This window comes from Bos grunniens, chromosome 4, assembly GCF_055505025.1.
Source record: "Bos grunniens cultivar Pamir isolate PY7600 chromosome 4, Bosgru_T2T1.0, whole genome shotgun sequence".
In the NCBI taxonomy this organism is placed as follows: Eukaryota; Metazoa; Chordata; class Mammalia; order Artiodactyla; family Bovidae; genus Bos; species Bos grunniens.
The window spans coordinates 79,456,122-79,481,978 of record NC_141168.1 but is presented as its reverse complement, the minus strand read 5'-3'; the positions used below and the strand labels follow the sequence as shown (position 1 = coordinate 79,481,978).

Here is a 25,857-nt window from a genome sequence, read left to right as displayed (position 1 = left end):
CACAATACGGTAGCAGCCTCCCATATGCATCCCCCCGGAGTTAATAGATATCAGATTTGTCGACACTGACCCTCCAGCAATTCTTCAATGCCACAGCAGGTTTTCCTTCTCTGCCTCTGGTTGATGTAGTAGTTTCTGCCCCTGAGTCTCTGCTCTGCTAAGCTGGGACTCCCTGTATTCACTTGTCTGCCTCTCCAACCTTGGGGGCAGAAATTTTCCATGTGTTTTCCCCTCTCTTATGGTTCCTAGAAAAGCTGATTTTTCACTCTCCTAAACTTTTTACTTATTGGTAGCATGGAGTGACAATTTCCAAGCTCCTTATATGTAGAACAAGGCAAGATTAATATTCCTAAAACATTATTTTCTTCACTTCATTACTTCCCAAAAAAACATTGCACTAGATTTTTAGTAGCTATGTTCCAACTGCTTAGGTTGGCATTCAAGGCCTTTCAAAACCTGAAATAAACCTTTCTTTCATGTGTTATTTCTACCTACATGTTGATAGCTTCCTAATATCCATTTTCCCCTTCAACTTTTGTACATTTCGTATGAGCACTTTCTCACCTGATATAATTATTACCTCCCCCAGTCACTTCTGTAGCTACATGTGGCCAGGAGACTAAATTTCGTCCTGTCAGTTGTCAGCAGAAGAGTGCCATGGGGTGTCTGTGGCAGCTCCTTAAAGAACAGTTATATGCAAAAATTAGATCCAATGGATACACGTATCCCTTTTGCTCTCCTGCATTTTCCTTTTCTATACTTCCTTCCTTCATTTTGTTCTAGGCATTGTTCTATATGCTAGAGAGCAAAATAGTAAAAACCGAGCGCTCACGTTCAGCTTATATCCTAGTGCTTTTTAGAATTTAATGTGATGGTTGGAGCTGTCACATGATACCAGAAAGAAAATTTAAGGATAGAAGTCATGTGTGCGGAGAAGAAAAAAGGACAGAAATCATGGGCTTTGATGACTTCATGAAACATTAACTGGAACCATAATCCCAACCACATGTGTCACAACTTCTAAACTTCTTTCACCCTAGGCCATAAACTCTTCTGTGTTTAAGCCTCTTTGAGTCTCTAAAACTAGTAACCAAAACTCAACTTTCCTGATACTCAATTTTCAAAGAATATCTCACATTTCCCTCTGCAGTCTTTGCATTACTGGTTACCTTATCATTTGTAATTTTTAGTCCCTTGACTTTACTCTAAATAACGTAAGAAAAGGTAAAAGGGGTTTATTCAGTCTTGGGATTCCTCAAGGCAAAATGTAATAGTACCTTGTAATCAATATTTAATAAGAAAATGAAAGAACACATGATTTTGCTACATGATTACCACATAGTAGGTGAATGTTGAAGTAGGAAGATTTTTCTCTGGGTTTCTGCCTATATTTTCCATTAGACGATGTCTGGATAAGAGGGTTCTAATCTAACAGGCGTTCTTTCAGTTCAGTCAAATAAGATGCTAGTGTCTGTTTCACAGCAGGCAGGAAATAGAGTAACATAATTTATTCCCTCAATGATCTTACAGATCAAAAGGAGAAATGGATATTTAACAAATAATTATAATAAAGAATAAAAAGTATCACATTAGATGGAGTAAAGGGTTTAGTAGAACAGAGAACTGGGAAACCATATGTGTTAGGTGAGAAGAGCTCTTTGAAGACGTGATACATAAGCTGAAATCCAACAGTGAGTATTTTTAGTATTTTGATTCAGATCTGATATGCAATAACACCATATGCAACACAGTTCATGTGGCTACAGAAATCCAAAAAATGCAAGCATGTCCCCAGCCAAAGGTGATGCTGAGAAAAAAAAGTGAAAGAGAAAAAGGAGAGGAAGGAAGGAAATGTCACTAAGGATATATAAGAGGTTAAGTTGGAAATGTTTTAGATTAAGAAAGAGAAGGTGGGGAAGGAGAAAAGAACAGGAAGAAGAGAAAGATAGGAGAAACAGGAAGAGAAGAAGGGCAGGAGGAGGAGGAAGAAAAGGAGAAAAAAGGAGAAAGGGGGAGGAGGAGACCTCTCTGAGAAAGCCTTGATACAAATCAATCTGAGGACAAAGTCCAAACTTGGGAGTCTTTAATCTCTTCCAGATCTATGATTGATTGTCTAGATATTTTTACTCACAAAAATATGCTTTTTGGATTAAGAAACATTTTTAAAAACTTCATAAGGTATAGTTGATATAGTTCACATAAAATAACTTGGATACTTGTAGGTGTACAATTCGATGAGTTTTAACCTGTATATTCACCCATGAAACCATCAACACAACCAAGTGAATGAACATATGTAACGCTCAAAAGTCTTACATATGTTGCATTGACGAGCGTCCCACTGTAGTCCTTTACCCCTGCCATTCCTTACATCCCTCACCCTTGTCTGTAGTGTCCTTTCTGTAGATTCATTTGCATTTTCCAGAATATTATATGAACAGAATCATACAGTACATACTATCATATTTTTCACTTGAAATAACCATTTGGATTGTTACTCAAGTTGTTGCAGCTATCAACAACTTTTATTGCTTTTATTGCTGAGTAGTAACCAGTTGTGTAGATGTCTTATACTATGATGTGTTTATGTACTTACCTTTGAAGGCTTCTTGAGTTTCTCCAGCTTATGACTATTAAAAATAAAGCTGCTATAAACATTCTTATACAAGTATTTGTATAGATAGAAGCTTTCATTTCTCTAAGGTTAAATGCCTAGGAATGGAATGACTAGATTATATAATAGGTATATGTTAGTCATTTTAAGAAGCTGACAAACCGTTTTGCAAAGTGGTCGTGCTGTTTTACATTCCCGCTAGCAGTTCACAAGAGTTCCACTTCCTCCACACTCTCCCTAACACTTGATCTTTTAAATTTTAAACATGCTAGTAGATGGCTAGTGATAATCTCTTTGTGGTTTTAGTCTGAATTTTCTCAATGGCTGATGATATTGAGCATATTTTCATGTGCTTCTTTGATGAAGTACCTTTTCAAATATTATGATTATTTCTATTGAACTATTTTTTTTCTTATTATTGAGTTTTGAGAGCTCTTTATATATTCCAAATACAAATTGTTGATTCTTAGTAGGGTATATTTCAACAAATATTTGCCTGCCTTAAGTGGAAAGAGAAATATTTAGGAGATTTTGTGTTTATTTAAAATAATGCAAAACAGGAAAACAACAATAAATTTGAAAAGTGTTTATTAGAAATAATATATAAACATATATTTGTCTATGCATACATATATGTATTTGTGTATCTGTGTATACAAACAGACCAAAAGAAAAGTCATTGAGCCAGTAAATTAAATCTATCATTAAAATAAAAAACACCAGAGGCAAGAAGTGAGAAGCTGCTGCATTAAGAGCTGTCTTATCCTCTTGCTTGCTGCAGCTTTTCTCTCCACTCATTTCTGACTGATCATGGATAGTGGCCCACAGTTTACATCATTAGCTATTAATGACTTGGTTAAAATTTCCGGTTACTCAATCCACACAGCCTTCTAAAGATCCATTTTAAGCTCCTGTTAAAGACTGTGCAGAAAGAAGATTTACTATTTATGGAACAACCTTGAACATATTTTCTGGCAGGCATCTTCAGAGGCAAGAGTTGCATCAGCAGCAGTTCTACAATTTCAGTGCTTAATCTTACTAACTAGCCTAAATGATAACTCTTCAACAAGCAATTGATAAGCATGCTTTGCTGATGGCTAATCTAATCATTTAATGGGAAAACAAAACAAAAAAAAAACCTGAGATAGTAGTTTGTTCCCTCCCTAGGGCACAAAACAATATCAATAACTTAGTTACCAAAGGAAAACATATTCATTCAGATAGTTTTATAAATCATTTCCTTCCTAAGATAAAAATTAAAAGGTCAATAAAAGTTTTTATTACAAAAGAAATTCAATTTGGCATCCTGCTGTACAACACCCTAATAAAATCAGTAAAAGTATGTTTGCATGAGGAAATTTAAAATTTCATAAATTTAACTGAGAAAAATATGTACATTGACAAACTAGTCTGGGGTTCCCATTGTTAAATTAAAAGGTTCCAAATCTGAACTTCATGATATTATGATTCTAGTTTATATTCCACTTTGCAGCTGTGAGCATATATATTCAGAAATCCTTAAAGCAAAATTCAGACTTAAATAGAAGAAAGTAGGGAAAACCACTAAATCATTCAGGTATGACCGAAATCAAATCCCTTACTATTATACAGTGGAAGTGACAAATAGATTCAAGGGATTCAATCTGATAGGCAGAGTGCCTGAAGAACTATGAATGGAGGTTCATGACCTTGTACAGGAGGCAGGGATCAAGACCATCCCCAAGAAAAAGAAATGTAAAAAGGCAAAATGATTGAGGAGAGCTTACAAAGAGCTGAGAGAAGAAGAGAAGCTAAAAGCAAGGAGAAAAGGCAGTGAAAGTGAAAGTTGCTCAGTCGTGTTCGACTCTTTGTGATCCCATAGAAGTCCATGGCATTCTCCAGGCCAGAATACCAGAGTAAGTAGCTGTTGTATTCTCCAGGGGATTGTCCCAACCCAGAGATCAAACCCAGGTCTCCTGCATTGCAGGTGGATTCTTTACCAGCTGAGCACCAGGAAAGCCCTGGTGGGAAGCCACCAAAGAAGGCAAAGGAGAAAAGAAAAGATATACCCATTTGAATGCAGAGTTCCAAAGAATAGCAAGGAGAAATAAGAAAGGCTTCCTAGGTAATCAGTGCAAAGACGTAGAGGGGAAAAAAATAATAATAATAGAATGGAAAACTAGAGATCTCTTCAATAAAATTAGGGATACCAAGGGAACATTTCATGCAAAGATGGGCACAATAAAGGACAGAAATGATATGGACCTAACAGAAGCAGAAGATATTAAGAGGTGGCAAGAATACACACAGAAGAACTATACAAAAAAGATCTTCATGACCCAGATAAACACGATGGTGTGATCACTCACCTAGAGCCAGACATCCTGGAATGTGAAGTCAAGTGGGCCTTAGGAAACCTCATTATGGACAGAGCTAGTAAAAGTGATGGAATTCCAGCTGAGCTATTTCAAATCCTGAAAGATGATGCTGTGAAAGTGCTGCACTCAATATGCCAGCAAATTTGGAAAACTCAGCAGTGGCCACAGGACTGGAAAAAGTCAGTTTTCATTTCAATCCCAAAGAAAGGCAATGCCAAAGAATTTTCAAACTACCACCCAACTGCACTCATCTCACATGCTACCAAAGTAATGCTCAAAATTCTCCAAGCCAGGCTTCAACAGTATGAGAACAGTGAACTTCCAGATGTTCAAACTGGATTTAGAAAAGGCAGAGGAACCAGAGATCAAACTGCCAACATCCACTGGATCATCGAAAAAGCACGAGAGTTCCAGGAAAACATCTACTTCTGCTTTATTGACTATGCCAAAGCATTTGACTGTGTGTATCATAATAAACTATGGAAAAGTCAAAGAGATGGGAATACCAGACCACCTGACCTGCCTCCTGAGAAATCTGTATGCAGGCAAAGAAGCAACAGTTAGAACCGGACATGGAACAACAAACTGATTCCAAACTGGGAAAGGAGTATGTCAGGCTGTATACTGTCACCCTGCTTATTTAACTTATATGCAGAGTACATTATAGAAATGCTGGACTGGATGAAGCACAAGCTGGAATCAAGATTGCTGGGGAAAATATCAATAACCTCAGATATGCAGATACCATACCACCCTTATGGCACAAAGTGAAGAACTAAAGAGCCTCCTGATGAAAGCGAAAGAGGAGAGTGGAAAATGTTGGCTTAAAACTCAACATTCAAAAAATGAAGATCATGGCATCTGGTCCCATCAACTTCATGGCAAACAGCTGGTGAAACAATGAAAACAGTGAGAGACTTTATTTATTTATTGAGCTCTAAAACCACTGTAGGTGGTGACCGCAGCCATGACATTAAAAAGTGTTTGCTCCTTTGAAGAAAAGCTATTGCCAACCTAGACAGCATTTTAAAAAGCAGTGACATTACTTTGCTGACAAAGGTCTATGTAGTCAACACTATGATTTTTTCCAGTAGTCATGTATGGATGTGAGAGTTGGACTACAGAGAAAGCTGAGCTCCGAAGAATTGATGCTTTTGAACTGTGATGTTGGAGAAGACTCTTGAGAGTCCCTTGAACTGTAAGGAGATCAAGCCAATCAATTCTAAAGGAAATCAGTCCTGAATATTCATTGGAAGGACTGATACTGAAGCTGAAACTCCAATACTTTGGCCACCTGATGCAAAGAACTGACTCACTGGAAAAGACCCTGAGGCTAGGAAAGATTGAAGGCAGGAAGAAAAGTGGATGACAGGATGAGATGGTTGGATGGCATCATCAACTCGATGGACATGAGTTTGAGCAAGCTTTGGGAGTTGGGGATTGACAGGGAAGCCTGATGTGCTGCAGTCCGTGGGGACACAAAGAGTCGGACACAACTGAGCAACTGAACTGATCAAATAAACAAATGAAAGAGACACAGAACATGTCACAGTGCTGTTCACTCCTTCAGTGTAAGTTATTGCTAGTGTTTGATGTGTATGTTTCTGTCTAGCATTTCACTAGCCTAGATTCTGTTTTGTAGTCCTGTTTTTAGTTTTGACTATGTAAACCAAAGAAAAAATGAGCCACCTCCTGAAATATCTCTATTTACTTTTCATTAAAATCTTGATATCAAAACTTTTCACAATGTCAGTAAAATATTATCATACCAAGTAGATAAGAAGCCAAATGCACTCTTCTAAAAAAAATTACCAAATGCACACTTCTAAAGATTAATATCCATAAAAACCTGAAATTGCATTCTTGGAGCAACCTTAATGATAGTAATGTCATAATTATGATAACACATTCAGTCACTCCCCAATAATTTTTCAGAAAAGCATAGTATTTAATTTCAGAAAAACACATTTAACCTGTTTATTTTGTTGTTTGAATTTAAAAAAAAATCTGTCTCTACTTTGACAACAAAAGCATCAAATGTAAAGGCTGGATGCAAACTAGAGTTCATTAACTAGCTGTTAAATCCAGAATGTCAGCATACGGAGTTCAAACAAGAAATTAAAACCTATAGGAAGAAAACTAGAGTTCATTAACTAGCTATTGAATCCAGAATACCAGCATACGGAGTTCAAACAAGAAATTAAAACCTATAGAAGCTAACAAACATTGTTCAATATTGCAAAATCTTATTTCTTTACCTTGGAAAAACTAGAGTAAATATGAATCAGTTTTGAAAATCAGAGAATCAGACTTTAGGCCCAAATCTGGTCCTCATCTTTATAAATGAGAGTTCTATATAATAAATATCCTTGCTTCCTTTTGAAATTAATCCTTTCTGTATTGTGGCACAAGAATAACTGATCTCATACTAAAAGTTATTTTATAAGGATCATTGTGTTCTAGAATGTGTTCAGTGTACTGCTTTTTTTCAGTAAAAATCTCTTCTCATCTAGCAATTATCTTTGCAATTAAAAATTGTTCTGCGTGTCTATTTGCAGAATGTATATGCACAAATTTTAGTATTACCCTAATATAAAAGTTTTACAAGTGTGTTTTATTAAGGGAAGAAGAGCAAGTTTGTTGTTTATACTAACAGTCTGTAAATAGGCTATAAACATTTGTTGAAAGAATGAGTCACTAAGAAAAAAATTCAAGTAACAAGATGAAATGTAGATGAAAATCTACATTATTTGTTTAAGTTATTTTTAACTTATTTATCTTTAAGTTATTTATACCAGGATCAAACAAGCACATGCTAGAATTAAGTTTGAATGCACTTTGAAGGCCTAGTCATTGGATAATATAGAGTGACTTGAAAAAGTGAATAAATATCACCAAAATAAGTAAGGTCAACTTGGAAACAGAAGGACATGGGGACAGTGACAGGCACCCGGGACCCTGGGTTTCTGGCAAAGCAGTTGGGGGAGTTTGCCCCCTGAGTGATCAAGCCTTGGCCTATGACCGCTACTCCCAATATCTACTGCCTCCTTATAGCTCCCATCTTTTGCCCTATCTCCCCAAGAAAATGTATTTGTACACCACCTGTGTTGTGTCCAATTTTGTTGTTATGTAAGCGTAAAATTTGATAGCTTACTATATTAAAAGTTAATAAAATTCACCTTTAATTCAAGCTTTGGCCGTAAGTAAGAGTTGTTTATTTCTCTGGGGTAAAAAAGAACTTTAATTTATGGCCAGACTACTCCCTTGGGCCCCAAACCTCTTGCTTCATTTCTTGAGGAAACCATTTCCTTTTGCCTAAGTAACATGAACTTGGAATTCCCTGGGCTCTGCCTGCAGAATTACACTGTACTCTCTTTTCCTTTCTCTGACACTATTCCTCAGATTTCCAAGACAGCTTGGAAATCTCTCAGACAGCTTCCTTATGTTATTAACTGCTTTATCTCACATGTACCCTCATAATTTCTATAAAATCAAGTATTTTTCCACAAAATCTTCCTTTCCAGGCTCACTAGTCTCCTTAATTGACTTGAATCTCACATGCATTTGTCACTGTTATTACTAGGCCGACAGAATTATAAATTGTGTGTGTACTCTGTCTATAAAATGTTTGTACTTTGATTTGACCTAGCTGAAGGCAGCTTACTCCCAAAGCTCACAAAATTAGAAAGGTGGCTTTAAACAAATTATTTCTTTAATTGGCTCCACCAGGTCTTAGTTGCAACAAGCAGAATTTTCATTTCAGTTTGTGGGTTCTTCAGTTGCAGCATGTGTTTTTTTAGTTATGGCATGAAGGTTCTTTAGTTGCAGAGTGCAAACTCTAAGTTGCGGCATATGGAATCTAGCTTCCTACCCAAGATTGAGCCCGGACCCTGACATTGAGAGTGTGGAGTCTTAGCCGTTGGACCATCAGGGAAGTCTCTCGAGGAGTGGTTGTTTTGTTTTGTTTACACCTCTCTAAAGTTCAGATTCTAACCTAACCCAGCAGTTCCCCAAATGTAGTCTGGGGACACATCACTGTCTGAGAATTTTAGGGTATCTGCAAGACCGAAATCATACATAGGTAAAAGATTTACTCAGAGTTCTAGATAGAGTAATGGATTTTATGCTTCAGATTAAGAAATGTTTATTGAAATGGTTTCAGATTCCACATTACAACTAACCTTTAAGGAACTAACACTTGTGGAGTTTTTTAAACAGATTTATTCACAGATATAATTCACATACTATAATTCCAATATTAAAAGTGTGTACTCCAGTGGCTTTTAGTATACTAACAGATATGTGAAACTACCTCTACAGTAAATTGTAGAATGCTTCCTATCATTGCAAGAAGAAACCTCATACCCTTTATCTAGTACCACGTTTTGTTCCGTTCACCCAGACCTAAACAACCACTAATGTGTTTCTTGTCTCAATAGATTTACCTATTGTAGACATTCATATAAATTTCATATAAATGAAATCATACACATGACCCTTCATATTTGGCTTTTTTTCACTTAGAACAATATTTTCAAGGTGAATACATGTCATAGCATATATTAATACCCCATTTCCTTTTATGGTCAAATAATATTCCATTGTATGGATACGCCACGTTTTATTTATTCATTCATACATCGATGGATGTTTGAGTTATTTCTACCTCTTAGCTATTATGCTGTTATAAACATTGTTAGAAACATTTACATAACTGGATAATGTTGTTATAAACATTTATATACAAGTTTTTGTGTGAACATTTGTTTACTTTTGGGTATATCGCTAGGATTGAAATTGCTGGATCATGTGGTAACTCTAGGCTTCCTTATTTGAGGAATTGTCAGACTGTTTTCCAAAGTGGCTGTGTCATTTTAGATTTCCATGAGCAGGTTGAGGGTTCCAGTTTCTCCACATTTTGTCAGCACTCATTCTGTGTCTTTTTCATTATAGCCAGTGGATGTGAAGTAGTATCTCATTGTGATTTTGATTTGCTTCTCCCTGATGACAAATAATGTCAAGAATCTCATGTGTTTATAGGCCACTTCTATATCTTATTTGCAGACATGTCTGTCCAGATCCTTTGTCTATTTTTAAATTATGTCAATTTTCCTTTTATTTAGTTGTAAGAGTGCTTCATATATTCTAGATACCAGGTCTTATCAGATACATGATTTGTAAAAATTTTTTCCATTCTGTGGGGTACCTTGTCACTTTTTTGATAGTGTCTTTGAAGCACAAATTTTTAAAGTTTTGATGAAATCTGATTTTTCCAGTTTTCCATGTTACTCATATTTTGATGTTACATTATTCATGGCAAACCCAAAGTCATGAAGATTTACCCCTATTTTTTTTTTCCTAAGAGTTTTATACTTCAGTGCTTACATTTAGATCTTTGTTCCATTTTGACTTGATTTTCCATACATGGTATGGCAAGAGTCCAATTTCTTTCTTTTTTTTTCTTTTTTGCATGTGGCTTTTCTAGGTGCCATTTGTTGAACAGGCCATCCTCTCTCTCACGGAATGATCTTGGCAGTCTTGTTGAATGTCAGCTGACCATAAACATATGGATTGACTTCTGGACTGTCGGTTATATTCTGTTGATTTCTAGGTCTACCTTGGGCCAGTATCACTACGTCTTTATTACTGTTGCTTTGTGGGAAGTTTCGAACTCAGGAAGCACTAGTCTTCCAACTTTGTTTTTCAAGATCATTTTAGTTAGTTTGGGGTCCTTTGCAATTTCTTATGAATTTATAATCAGCTTGTCAAGTTTAACAAAGACACTAGCTGTAGTTTCTATAGGAATTAAGTGGAATCTGTAGATCAATTTGGGAAGTATTGCCATCTTAATAGTATTAAGTCCTCCCATCCAATTCTTGAGTTTTTTATGTAGTCCCAAAAAAGAATATCTGCAGTTATCTGAAGTAGTTGTGAAAAGACTAATAAGAGACTCCTTCCTTTTCCAAATATTTATGTTGTGAGGCTGAATTTTCTCCATTAATTTGGCCAAAATAAAACAGTGAATGTAGAAACATATGTGAGAATCCAGCTGTATTCCCCTAAGCTAGACATTAAAGTGAAAGTGAAAGTGAAGTCACTCAGTCGTGTCCGACTCTTTGCAACCCCATGGACTCTAGCCTACCAGGCAGCTCCATCCATGGGATTTTCCAGGCAAGAGTACTGGATTTTCCAATGGAGTGGACTGCCATTTCCTTCTCCAGGGGATATTCCCAAACCAGGGATCAAACCCAGGTCTCCTGCATTGCAGATGCTTTACTGTCTGAGCCACCAGGGAAGCCAAGCTAGACATTAAAGAGATCTGCAAAAAAGTAAAACTTACCCCACAATTTTTTTGTTTGGGAAAATATAGTTATTTTTCATAAAAATTTGTTTATGTAATATGAAATGGGCTTCTTGCTATTTTCCAATAGATTAACAAACATTTTTAAAATTCCCTCACTTGAATTCTGAAATGAAACTAGCAAAGATATATAATGCATGTAGCCAAATGTTCTTTGGAGACCTCAGTAAAGGGATCCTGAGGCCAAAATGTGAACTGTTGGCTTAATACATGATGCCCTTCATTGATGGGTCTGGTTGATTTTTCTGTCCATATTCTCCTATACTGACCAAAATACAACATACCTGTCACATCAATCATAAAAAATGACTTGCATTTCTTTTGATGTATCATGTTTTTCCAAACCTCTGTGCTTTTTCATTTGTTGATGCTTCTGCCTGGAACAAATTCCCCATTGCTGCCCCCTCCTCCCAATTCGTAATATGTCAAAACTTTCAAACTTCACTCAAGCCCCAAATTCTCCAGATCTGAGCTCTGTCCATGTGACCACTCTGCTTTGTCCTTTGGACTTCTGAGTTTTCTTTTTTTTCCTTTAAATACTGTATATACTCCTGGAATAGGAAACCCCATCGTATTCACTTCAGTACATGTTCTTAGCACACAATAAGTGATCAGTTGTATGCTGTAATGTGCTTAGTTGCTCAGTCATGTCCAGCTCTTTACGACCCTATGACCATAGCATACCAGGTTCCTCTGTCCATGGAGATTCTCCAGGCAAGAATACTAGAGTGGGTTGCCATGCCATCTACCAAAGGATCTTCCCAACCCAGGGATCAAACCTAGGTCTTCCACATTGCAGGCAGATTCTTTACCATGTGAGCCACCAGGGAAGCCCAAGAATACTGGAGTGGGTAGCCTATCCCTTCTCCAGGGGAACTTCCTGACCCAGGAATCAAACGGGGATTTCCTGCATTGCAGGTGGATTCTTGACCACCTGAGCTACCTGGGAAGCTCAAGTGATCAGTTAATATTTGGTAACAAAGTATATAATCCTATGGTACCATTAAAAAATTGTCAAACCTATTAGAAACTAGCTTCACACTATGTATTGTTGAATGTTTTATTTCCTATAAAGAATAAACTCTTAGAAGTATAATTATTTAGAATTTATAAAAATGAATGCTTCCAGAATAAAAAGTGCTACATGGAAACATTGTTACAGGATTTTTCAGTTCATGAAATATAATCCTTTGATATTGTTACCTTTGTGATGTTCAGACCCATTATCATTTCATAGGGGCTTCCCAGGCAGTGCAGTGATAAAGAACCCACTTGCCAGTGCAGCAGACACGAGAGATGCAGGTTCAGTCCCTGGGTTGGGAAGATCCAGTGGAGAAGGAAATGGCAACCCACTCCAGTATTCTTGCCTGGAAAATCCCATGGATAGAAGAGTCTGGCTGGCTATAGTCCATGGATCGCAAAGAGCTGGACATGACTGAGCACGCATGCACACATGCATAGATGCAAATAGCTTAGATAAATAGATTAGCTTAACTAAAATAATTTTTCTGAAAAGTAATTATAAAAGTACTTTAATTAATGGGTTCTAAATTATTTGCTTAGGATATGGGGATATAGTGAATTGATAGCCACTTCCCCTTTAATAAAACATATATGAATATTTTGTTACAATTTCCTGGAAAAATCATTATACTTCTTTATAGTTATAAATCTTCCTTTTCACATAAAACTTTTCAATTCCCAAATATTCAGTTACAATAAAACTGTAAATTAGCTACATGGCTACAATGTATTTTGTGAATAAGTTCAATGAAATCAAATAAGCACCAAAGATACTATTTTAACATGACTTGGAATTATATAGATTCAAATATCTTAGATTTCAATTAATAGTTGCAAAACCACAATAGGTAGTGATGTATGTAACACTGCATTTAGTCTATGATATGGGTGTTATATCTCTTTTTAGCATAATAATGAGACGATGTATTTCCTTTATAAATTCCTGAGAAGTCACTAGGTAGAGAACAGTTTGCATTTTGATGGTAAGGAGATAGCTTCAGAATACAAGCTTCGGAAAGTCAAAGTCTTCTGAAGGTCTCAGCAGCATGTTATGGGGAGACAACTAAGCACGCAGGGTGACAGATGTTAACTAGACTTGCGGTGATCATTTCAGAAGAGAAACAAGTATCGAATCATTGTGTTTCACACCTGAAAGTAAAACAATGTTGTAGGTCAATTATACCTCAGCAAAATAATAATAACCATCTGTACTCAAAGCTAACTGCAATATAACTTCTAATAAAAATATAATTGCAATGCCATTTAAATCAACCAGATCTTTTAATAAATGGAATGATTCCTAATATAACTTTACTATAATATCTTAAGATAAAAGCAATACAAACAGGAAAATCTACGAATTAACTTGACTATTGACTAAAGATGCAAACATTCTAAATTTTAATAAATTTAGGGTAAAAATATTCCATTCAGAGTAACAACAAAACTATGAGAATTCATTTTACCTGGTTTACCGCTGATCCACCTGGGTTTGGAGACAGTAAAATGTGAAAGTAATGTGCATGGCATCCTAGAATCAATGAAATATATAAAAGGACTAGAAATATACCTGGCTATGCCTAGTTTTAGAAAAACATAAATCTTAAATTAAAAAACTAAAATCTTACTGAGTACTCAAATACATCCTTAGATTTATTTACAACAGATTCTATATTGAAAGGTCCCTGATATATTCCTGCATACAGCCAAATTGGAAAAGTCTTGCATTTAAAGGTAGAAATGAAGAGGGTGGGAGGGGATATAGATTGCTGCTTCTTTATATAAGTTTATATTGAAATATGTCACTTACTAAAGCAAGCATTGTTATATTGAATTTGAAAGTAGAATTTTCTTTTTGCTTTCAATATTTTATGAAAAGAACAAAACTGGGAGGTATTATTGGGTCAGTAATTAGACACTTAAAATACAGATGAAGGGAAAGAGCAACAAGGCAAATGAAAAATGAAGCTTTAGAGAGGAAAATAGGCTTCTATATCTCAATTCTCACTCACAGAAAGGGCTTCCTTCCTCTGTACATTGCTTAATCTGCATGTTAATGAGGAACAATGGTTACCCCAAGTTTTTATTTATAAAATTTGAAGGTATAAGAATGGAGTTGCCCAGAACTTAGGTCTTAACTGTCCATTGATAGGGATAAAATATGAATTATAAGATCCTTCTTCAAAAGAGTAAATTGAGGAAATTATGTAAAAAACTTGGAGGAAAGGGATTCTAGAAGAATAAACCAGAGATAAGAGAAAAAAATGACAAAGATGCAAAAAAAAGAAAATGTGCCAGTTTTCTCCTTTAGTAATTTGCAGCTTTTAGACTATGAGTTCAATTAAGAAAGAATTCTTAAAAGCAAGCTTGATGTTACACTTAAGCAGGGTAGAGACCAGAGGACAGTCTATACGAAATTAGTTTAGGGACCTGGGAGATCTCCTCTAAATATTTCCTCTATATTTCATATCTGAAATGTTTTTAGTAGGGAAAAAACACTTCATTTTGTAATTAATTAGAGGTAAATATTGTGTACACCCCTTGGGAAAACTAAATACGGAATAAAATTCATATGTTAAAATAATATTAAATCTTCTGATAATTATAGGGAGATGAAAAGGACACGTTTGTGTGGTGGAGGGGGTTTCTGTGGTGAAGGATGATCGGAGCGATCACAGTGGAGTATAAGGTCAAAGGAGGAAATTGGTAAAATGGAAAGCTCATGATTTGTCCAGGGCAGGCCCTACCAAAAATCTTCAAGTTCAATCTACAATGTGCCAAATGCAACCAAGAAATAAGTCCACAATCTCTTTGTCTTTTTATTCTCTTATGCTTGATTAGAGTGTTTGAAAGTAATAGAAAAAAATGTTAGAGTTAGTTATGGGAAACAATGAATGGAGGCTCTCACTATGTGCTTCATAGTACTCTGACTCACAGAACACACACAACTACCTACCTTAGCAGAGTGCTGAAAAGCGCACAGGACACAGGGGAAGAAAGCCTGTCGGGTTCCTTATTGCCTGTAGTTTTGTATGCAGATCCGCTTTAGAGACAGCAGTGATACATTTTATCACTGGCTTCCAGGAGGGATACTCCTGGGAAAGGAGCATAAACTGTTTTTCACCTAGCGACTAATAACTTGGCAGGAACTTGCTGGCTGAGATACAGAAAGTATGCTTTAAAATGGTGTTTGTCAGTCCTTTTTATTTACATTTTTAGCCATTTTCCCCCTAGCCACTTCCCATGAAATTTTAACGCCACAGATATACTCTGTTTTTAATCTGTGTGTCATGGTCCGTGCGTGGGTTGGGAAAGGAATTTCCAGACATGAGGCAAAATGAGAGAAGAATGGTGTTTATTAGAGTGGGAGATGCTGTTAGAACAGTGGGTCAGCTCAAGGGAGAGCTGAATGCTTTTGCAGGCTTGCAACCAATTTTTATAGGCTCAAGACAGAAAATTCCTACTGGAATGGTGGCATTAGGTGATTGGTTAGGATGCTATAGGGTGGATAGTAGGGTGGGTATTTTACGTAAAATACGGGGTCAGGAAACTTGCTGGTTTAGATCCAGAGGCTCATGGCAACTGTTGCTAAGGGGCTTGGTCAGTTCCAGAGATTTTTATCCTGTGACCTTGGTACAGGGCTCCACACCTTTGGTATAGGACTCCATAGTGTGCATGTCTATCATTTATACACAGAGGTTTTTCCTTCCCCAAGAACTAAGTTCTGCTCCATTGAAGGAGATATTGCTTCCATTGAGAATATTTGTCTTAAAGTAGTATCTTTGAATGTTATTATTGCATGAGGCAGCTAGTATTCCCTTTTTCCTAATTTGTGAAACTACAGTAGGCCATTAAAATTTGTTTTTATCCTTTAGAAAAAGACTCAACACCATGTTCATGAAAACTGTAGAGAAATCACTTAGAGTAAGCAGTTAAGGAAGATGAGTCAATTGGAATTTTTCTGGCATTAAGTCAATTGCTGAGATACTTTCACATCTTCCCACTACTAGAATTTGAAAGAAAATGTCTCATGCCTTTAGAACTAATCTACAAATAATTAGTAAGTCATTCATGTTACAAACACTCCATAGTCTTATATACATTGTTTAGAACAAAGAATTGGGATTTTATAGAATCAAATTAAACCAAAGAGGCAATTCTGCCTCCAGAATGGGGTCACATGACTTTTACATGTTTAACTGAATTTACTTAAATGTTCTCCATGGTAATATTTATTTCACTACACATTTTGAAACTAATATCAAGAAAAATATATATGCATCTTATTTCTGCACACACACAGACACACATGTTCTTTCCTCTGTTACTAAATTATTTTATTCTTCTCTGGCATAACAGCTCTGCCTTCATTACTTTGTAATGGACTATGTCCTTTCCTAGGTAAAAGACAAGTTTTTATCCAATTTTACTTGGGAAGGGAAGAAGTAAAGTCCAAGTCCTTTACTTGGGAAGGAACCCTATACCTTCCACCAGCACTGCTCAGCCTGTTCATTTATCAAGTGTCTTCCACCTGCAGCAAGGTAGAAGCATACAGATTGATGCAGGGCCTTGAAGGTTCTGAAAACAAACTAGGTATGCAGCACGCATGCCACTGGAATTGTTTCATTAATGTTTGCATATTAAACATGGCACGTATCTTACAAAGTTTTTGAAAAATAAATGTAATTCAAATACTTCCAGTGATTGATGGTAAATGAGAGTTAAATAGTTGCCCACTTTAAAAATAAGTTAGATAATGATAGGCAAAGAATGTTTACACAGATTTATAAATAGAGGTCACCACAAATAGATTTAAAACTATATCAGCTTACTGCAAGATAAAGGTAATTCATGTCATTGGGGAAATGACAAACAACAGCTGATAACTAAAGAGGATCCCTCCCTCCTGCCTTTATTTTTAAAATGCCAAAGGGATCCAAGATATAAATGTAGGATATAGAATGATAGAAGTTGTAGAAGAAAATATGAAATAACTGGAGACTAGAAAAATGACTGACCAACTCAATTACACAAAAATAAGACATAACTACAGAGCACAAATATCCTGAATATAGTCAGGATAAATTCAAAATTGTAAAAAAAAATAATTGTAACAGATGATGATAGGAATAATTAGACTTAAAAGAGCTTCTAAAATTAACAGAAAAAATCAATAACCCAATTAAAATAAGGATATTAATAAATCATTCACCAGAAAAGGAAATATAAATGTCTTTTAAATGTGAAAAGATTTCCATCTTCAATAAATTATAGTACATCTATATAATGGTATCTCTGTATAAACTATGAAACCATTTCAAAGATGCATTGTTAAATTTTCAAAAACAAGGTTAAAAACCAAGAATTTTTAATCTATATATAAAAATGAATATGTGCATGTACTGCTTCTGTGTGTATATGCTTGTATATGCATAGATTACAGCTAGAGAAAGATAGGTGTTTGTCACTCAGTCATGTCCGACTTCGCGACCCCAAAGGCTGTAGCCTGCCAGGCTCCACTGTCCACCAAGTTCTCCAGGCAAGAATACTGGAGTGGGTTGCCATGCCCTTCTCCAGGAGAGAGAGATATATAAGTTATCTATAATCATGGTGTCCCTTGATGGGGGAGGAAATGGGTACTGAGAAGGGATGATTACTTTTCACTACAAACCCTTTCATATTTTCTGGATTTTGTACCTTATGCATTTATTAATTATTTTTTAAAGTTGGTTATATAAGTCAATTATTTTCACCATTACTATGATTTTAGATGATCGTTTACATCATTTATTATTTCTTAGAATTCCAGTATAAATGCACACACACACAATAGTTTAATCATTTCTCTCTTGGTGAACATTTTTTCTAATTTTTCTTTAAAGATTTCACAACTGTATATAGTATTTTTCTTTCATGTGCATTGTCTAGCCAAGATGGTCTCTACGTAGTCTTTTTCTTTCCATCAATTTCGTATGCCTTCACCAGCTTCTTCTCAAGAGTTTTAAATCCAGTTCATCTTTTAAACCCTATTTTCTTTTTTCACTCTGGCCCTGAATTTTTTCTTTTCTTTTATTTCCTATTATTTATTATCACTCTATACCTATTTTGCTTCATCAATAAAATAGGAATAATAATATCAATCTCAGAGTTTTTATGAACATTAATGTGGGAAACATGTATAAATGATTAAATGCTATAAAAACATAAATCATACCATTCATATTTTGTACTTTATGATAATTATTTCTTATATTATTTGCACTAGTGTCACTGTTACATTATTATCATCTTGTGTACCTACTGTCTATGTACATACTACCTTTTTTACTAGCTTTGAGTGCTTTAAAGAAGGATTTACTGTTCATCTGTGTATCTTCTACCAGCATATATAGTTGGCATCTTCACTGAGTGGTCCTCAATAATGTTGATAGTACAATAAATGCAATAAACAAAATATGATTGATTCTACTATTTGGATTTGGAGTTAACAGTTCCATAATTTTTTTAATTCCACAATTGGAGTATAAATGATAGTCCGTAATATGGCACCCCACTCCAGTACTCTTGCCTGGAAAATCCCACAGATGGAGGAGCCTGGTGGGCTGCAGTCCATGGGGTCGCTGAGGGTCGGACACGACTGAGCGACTTCCCTTTCACTTTTCACTTTCATGCATTGGAGAAGGAAATGGCAACCCACTCCAGTGTTCTTGCCTGGAGAATCCCAGGGACGGGGGAGCCTGGTGGGCTGCCATCTATGGGGTCATACAGAGTTGGACGCAACTGAAGTGACTTAGCAACAACTTATATATAATGCTGCTTTAAGAGAAATGTTCAACCAAAAGGGACACTTCTTGCCTTAATATGTCCCGATCTGCCACCAGCTCGTGTAAGATCACATCTTGAAGGAGGCTATTGAATCTACTATAGGTCCCCAGCTTCTCTAAGGGACCTATAAACCTCTCAGACATAATCACATTCCCTGACTTATTACTATGCCACCTATTTTATCTGTAGACTTTGCCTTACCTATTGTCCTGTACATTATTATTCATTTTCATGATTTTTCCCTCTATTATATGGTGACTTTTTGAGCACAGCAACCATGATTTCTCATCCTCATATTCCTAGTCCCTACCACAGTGTCTGGCACATGATATGTCTAGAAACAGTCATTAAATGTGAATTAGGCTAATTTGAGGAAATGAATCACTTCTATTGCATTGTAGCTGCAAAAATGACTTTGGAGCAGATTTGATCAGATGAAATATATGTTTTATGTAATTCTTATCATAATATCTGTGGTAAACTTAGTAATAATGAGAAAACCCAAAGATGATATATTACAATCAAGCACAGAGTTGAAAAGAAAAAGAATTGCACAGTGTCACTTAATATAGTTCAGTTAACATCTGTTTGTGGTGCCATTATTACTACCTACTGGCTAGTGTTCAACAATGATCAGTAAATTAGTAGGCTGTATTCCTGATGATACATCTATTTTCTGCCTAATGGTATATTAACTTAGCTGACCTTGGCTGTCCTGATTAGAAAAAATTCACACATCAGAACATTGTTTATTGAACATGTCAAATATTTGCCCTAACTCCTTTGCTTTCCTCTCTTAAAAAAAAAATGATGAGTTAAGAAGGCCTAGTAAGAAATTTAAATGATTCTGTTCAGAGCAAGAGCATCTTCAGTCCCAATCAAATCTGTATATTTATATATAAATTTATTCTAACTTATAGATGTTGAAAAATTAGTGAAAATTTTAACTAAGAAAAAACGTAAGTAGGGCATAGAGATTATACTATAACAGAAACATTATTTTTGGTTAACATAAGAAGTTTGCCCTCAATTATAAATTCATAGTCAATTGAACACTGTATTTTATGCACTAAAGCAGGATGTGGGAAAACTAGTCCTTAAAAGTAGTTTGATGTATTGGTTTTTCTCCATTTAACTTTTCCTCTCACCTCTGCTTTAAACTTTTCAATGGATTGTATTCCTGGGTGCACCTACTCTCTGGCTTATGATTGAATCTGATCCAACAAGGCACTGGCAGGCAATGAGAGAAAGGAGGAGTCTAGAGCATTTATTCCCTTTACCCCTTTCATCCTGAGATAGTGTTTGATTATGCCTGCACTGTTTTTTATGGTCAAGGTTCTGTCAGGGAGTTTTACTTCCATGGCTATATCTTCTGTCAAGTTCTAACAGCACTATGGGACTTCTAGTTTCAAGAAGGCGGACTGAACATTTATGTCAAAATTTCTGGCTCCTATTCAAGACTGACACTGTAGTGTAAGTTTAATACAGACACTACATAAGGTTTATAAAAGTAAATAAATATTAATATATAATTACATTGAGAGGGAGATGGGATAAAATATTTTGGTATCAGTGAAGTAATGAACAAAAGCTACTGCTGCTCCTAGACGTAAACCAACGAGATCACCAAGAAGGTGACTACTAGGAAAAGCCATGGTGTCAGCCGGTGGTCATAATCGAGGACATGGAATCAAGGCCAACCAAGAATCATCAGGCATCTGAGAAAGGCTACAAATTCTGAGGCAACAAATTCATAAGTCAAAGGATTTGTATCCAATAACATAGAGATAATGTAATAATATCAAAAGGAATTAGAATACATATAGTTCCTATTCATAAATAAAAATACACTCATGACACAAAAGTAAATAGCTATAAAATAAAAAGTTACAGTTGTGGAAAAAGAACTTAGAAATCACAGAAATGTCAACTTGGAAATTGGTAAAAAAAAAGAAAAAAGAAACTCATTAGAGTCAGGTTAAATAACAAACTGAACCTAGCTAAAGAACAAAATAGTTCACACATGTAAGATCTGCATCTTTCCCTCCAGGAACAATAGCTCAGTATTGCTAATTCAAGATTCCCGGAGACTTTATACAGTATATTACCAGGAATAACAAGAGTTGGGTGGATGGGCAGGCATGTAGGAGGAGGAGGCGGGATCTTGGTGGCAGGGCAAGCCTGGAGGCTTTGGCAGGATGGGGATTTTACTGGGGCTGGGTGCATTGACCAGGTGGAGATATCTATCACAGAAGCCACTTAGGCATCTGGGAAATGCAGTTCACATGTATTGATATTTACAATGCAGTGGATTTGTTTATGAAGACAAAAGACAATAGAAACAGAGAGCCCACTTCCAAGCAAGATGTTTCTGCTTAATCAGTTCAGTGCTGGAATCACGTTGGTGTTTGCTTTACTTGCAGGTTCCCTTCTAGGTTTGCGCTGTGGTGAGATTTCATTCTCTACATTTAAACAACATCCTTTCTGAGCTGCTGTGAATAAATTTGCAGTGATACTGTATATCTTCATCTAATGGAGAATTAGCTGTACCTTGAATAAAGACTGTGGACAACTTGATAATATTACAATGTCATCGGACTGGAGCCAGAATCCCAGTGAACTGACTCATCTTGGCATTGACGAGCTCTGGGATAACATCAGAGCGGGAATCCAGCAAGTGTATGCCAGACAAAGTATGGTGAAATCCAGATACATAGAACTCTACACTCTTCTTTATAACCACTGTTTATATGTGTCCCCTCAAGCCCAGACTCAATCAAAAAAGGGGCAGAAGCTGAGGGAAGATAAGACTGTTGGCTTCGAATTATACAAACGAATTAAAGAATTTTTGAAGAATCACTTGACAAATCTTCCTAAGGATGGAGAAGATTTAATGGATATAGGAATACTGAAGTTCTATACTCAACAATGGGAAGATTACCAGTTTTCGAGCAAAGTGCTGAATGGGATTTGTGCCCGCCTCAATAAACATTTACTTAATAGCACAAATAACGAAGGACACAATGTTTGTGAAATATATTCTCTCGCAATGGTGACTTGGAGAGATTGTCTTTTCAGGCCATTGAATAAACAAGTAACAAATGCTGTTTTAAAACTGATTGAAAAGGAAAGAAATGGTGAATCCATCAATACAAGACTGATAAGTGGTGCTATCCAGTCTTACTTGGAACTGGGGGTGAATGAAGATAATCAGTTTGAGGAGGGCCCTATGCTAACAGTGTACAAAGAAGCCTTTGAATCTCAGTTCTTGGCTGACACAGAGAGATATTATACCAGAAAGAGTACTGAATTGTTGCAGCAGAACCCAGTTACTGAATATATGAAAAAGGTGGAGGCTCTTCTGCTGGAGGAGCGGCAGAGGGCCCGAGTCTACCTTCACCAGAGCAGCAAGGGCAAGCTAGCCAGGAAATGCAGGCAGGTGCTCGTGGAGAAACACTTGGAGATTTTCCTCACAGAATTCCAGAATTTACTGAATGCCAACAAAAGTGAAGATTTGGGTCGCATGTATAGGCTCATATATAGAATCAAGAATGGCCTGGGAGAATTTAAAAAGCTCCTGGAGACACACATTCATAATCAGGGTCTTTCAGCAATTGAGGAGTGTGGAGAAGCTGCTTTAAATGACCCCAGAATGTATGTAGAGATAGTATTGAATATCCATAAAAAATACAATGCCCTGGTGATATCAGCATTCAGGAACCATGCTGACTTCGTGGCTGCACTGGACAAGGCTTGCAGTGGCTTCATAAACAACAATGCAGTTACCAAAATGGCTCAGTCATCCAGTAAATCCCCTGAGTTGCTGGCTCAATACTGTGATTCCTTGTTGAAGAAGAGTTCCAAGAACCCAGAAGAAGCAGAACTAGAAGACACACTTAACCACGTGATGACGGTCTTCAAGTATATGGATGACAAAGATGTGGTTCAGAAGTTCTACACGAAAATGCTGGCCAAAAGGCTTGTCCATCAGAACAGTGAGAGTGACGATGCTGAAGCAAGCATGGTCTCTAAGTTAAAGCAAGCTTGTGGTTTTGAGTATACCTCCAAACTTCAGCGGATGTTTCAAGACATTGGTGTAAGCAAAGCTTTGAATGCGCAGTTCAAAAAGCACCTGATGGATTCAGAGCCTTTGGACTTAGATTTCAATATTCACGTTCTGAGTTACGGATGGTGGCCCTTTGAGGAATCTTGTACAGTTCTCTTGCCATCAGAGCTGGAACCATGTTATCGGCGCTTCACTGCATTTTATGCCAGCTGTTACAGTGACAGAAAATTGTCATGGGCATATCAACTGTCTGAAGGAGAATTAGTAACAAACTACTTCAAAAACAACTACACTTTGCATGTATCTACATTCCAGATGGCCATCCTGCTCCAGTACAACACGGAAGATGCTTACACCGTTCAACAGCTGATGGACAGCACTCAGATCAAAATGGACATTGTGGCACAAGTCTTACAGATTTTATTGAAGTTTAAGTTACTGGTTTTGGAAGACAAAAGTGCAAATGTTGACGAGGTGGAATTGAAGCCAGACACCTTAATAAAATTACATTTTGGTTATAAAAGTAAGAAATTAAGGGTTAATATCAGCTTGCCAATGAAAATTGAACAGAAGCGGGAACAAGAAACCATGTACAAAAACATTGAGGAAGATCGCAAACTGCTGATCCAGGCGGCTATTGTGAGAATAATGAAAATGAGGAAGGTTGTAAAACACCAGCAGTTACTCGGAGAAGTAGCAACTCAGTTGTCCTCAGTATTCAAGCCTCAGATCTCAGTGATTAAGAAATGTATTGACATTCTGATCGAGAAAGAGTATTTGGAGCGAGTGGGTGATGAAAAGGACACCTACAGTTACCTGGCTTAACCCTCCTGGAAGGGTCTGACTGCGGGCACAGCCCCTCGTCCCCTTAGGAAGGAGGGAGACAAGCTCACAGTGGTGGCAGAGTCACTCCGACCTCCTCCTTGGCCCCAGGTCCAGGTACCCATCGCTGGCTCCGGATGGAGAACTGCTTAGAATTACCACACCTCACATCTGTAAATATGGACGCTGATGCCATTTAACCTAATTGAAGACCAGAGGAGAGGAAACTTGCCACCCTGAGGGCTGCATGCTTTTGCATCCAGATCAACCCATTGGCCACATGAATAATAGCTGCTAGCTGGGCAGCCCCTTGGAGGCTGACAGCACCTTGAGAGCAGGTCTGAATGGACCCACTTGTAATCTGTTATGAAAAACCATTTGTCTATGTGCTTCTTTTTTTTAACTGTGGAAATAAAGAAAATTAAAGGGAAAAAAATGAGTTGATTCTAGAAAGTGTCAAAGAATGTTCAGAAGCATGGAGAATAAATCCAGAAGTTCAAATTTTAATTTCAGTAGAATTTCAGAGTAAAGTAATAGAAATCAGAGAAAGTCAATATTTGAAGAAATAATGGGAAATAATTTCTCAGAATTATAGAAATGTATGATTCCACATGTTACAAAAATCCATTTAATGCAAAGCAATATCAAAACAAATTTAAAAAGCAAGAAACAAATGAAACCACACCTGAACACATGGTAGAGTAGCTTCCACATGTTAAGGATAAAGGGAAACTTTGAAAGTCATCAGAGGGGAAAAGCAGCATAATAAAGTGTAAAAATTCATTTTCATGAGCTATTTCATTAGACACGTGAGGTTTGTTAGATTCATGACATCAATAGAGCAATACTTCCAAATTACTGAGGGAGAGGTCTATTTCTGCAATTGCTCACTAATGGTTTCAAACCACTTCCAACCAATGAAAACTTTATAGACAACATTCAAAATGGAAAGGAAAGACTGAAAATTGCAGTTAAGTGTTAACCAACAGGATTGGAGTGTTCAAAACTGTCACATTCCAAAGAAAGGATTGGTTCCTGAGTGAAGTCTTTAGAATACCCTTTCTGTTAAGAGTGTATGTACATACATGAGGTCTTGGGGCATGCCAGATAGTTCTGCTAATAATGTGACATGGTGGGGTACTCGGACCATAGTTTATCAGTTTGACCTCTGGAGTTGCTGGAAACTAAGTAACCAAGGTCAGCCACTTGGACAATAAACCATGTCTACTTTACTGACTCTTAATAGAAACCTTGACACCAAGACTCCTATGAAATAGGATGTTTTACAAAAGTTCATACACCTTGACACATAAGTTGCTGGGAAATTAAATGCTATTCAATGACTCCAGGGAAAAGGACAGTTGGAAGCTTGTTCCTAATCTCTGCTTGACCCTGACATTTGCACCTTTTGCCTTGACTGGGTTTAATTTGTATCCTTTGGTGTAGCAAACTGTGGCTGAGTAAAACAGCTTTTCTGAGTTCTCTTGAGTCTTTCTAGCAAATCATCAAACCTGAGGATGGTCTTGGAGACCTTCAACATAGAATGATTTTCAAGGCAGTAGAGACAAACAAAAGAAAATTCTAAAGATGAAGCATAAGTGGGAATTTGATGTGTTTGGAAGTCGTATGACAAATTAGCAGTTGGAATGATTAATTATTATTGGCTCTAGTTCTCCACATGGACAAATATATTTAAATAGAATGCATTTATTTTATTACTTACCTCAAACACAAATTCCAGATGAAGAATAAATGTAAAAAGAGAAACATGACTTTTAACCAAGAAAAC

The 25,857-nt window shown here is 36.6% G+C and overlaps 1 pseudogene across 3 annotated transcripts in view; it reads left to right on the top strand.

Annotated features, from left to right (window-relative positions):
• Positions 1–24,504, top strand: part of LOC147374430 (cullin-1 pseudogene) — a 56,702-nt pseudogene extending 32,198 nt beyond the window's left edge. For all 3 annotated transcript variants that reach the window (XR_015162765.1, XR_015162767.1, XR_015162766.1), the window contains one exon: positions 21,604–24,504. The product of XR_015162765.1 is annotated as a cullin-1 pseudogene, transcript variant X1 (transcript). The remainder of the gene's footprint in view (positions 1–21,603) is intronic.
• The last annotated feature ends 1,353 nt before the right edge of the window (positions 24,505–25,857 follow it).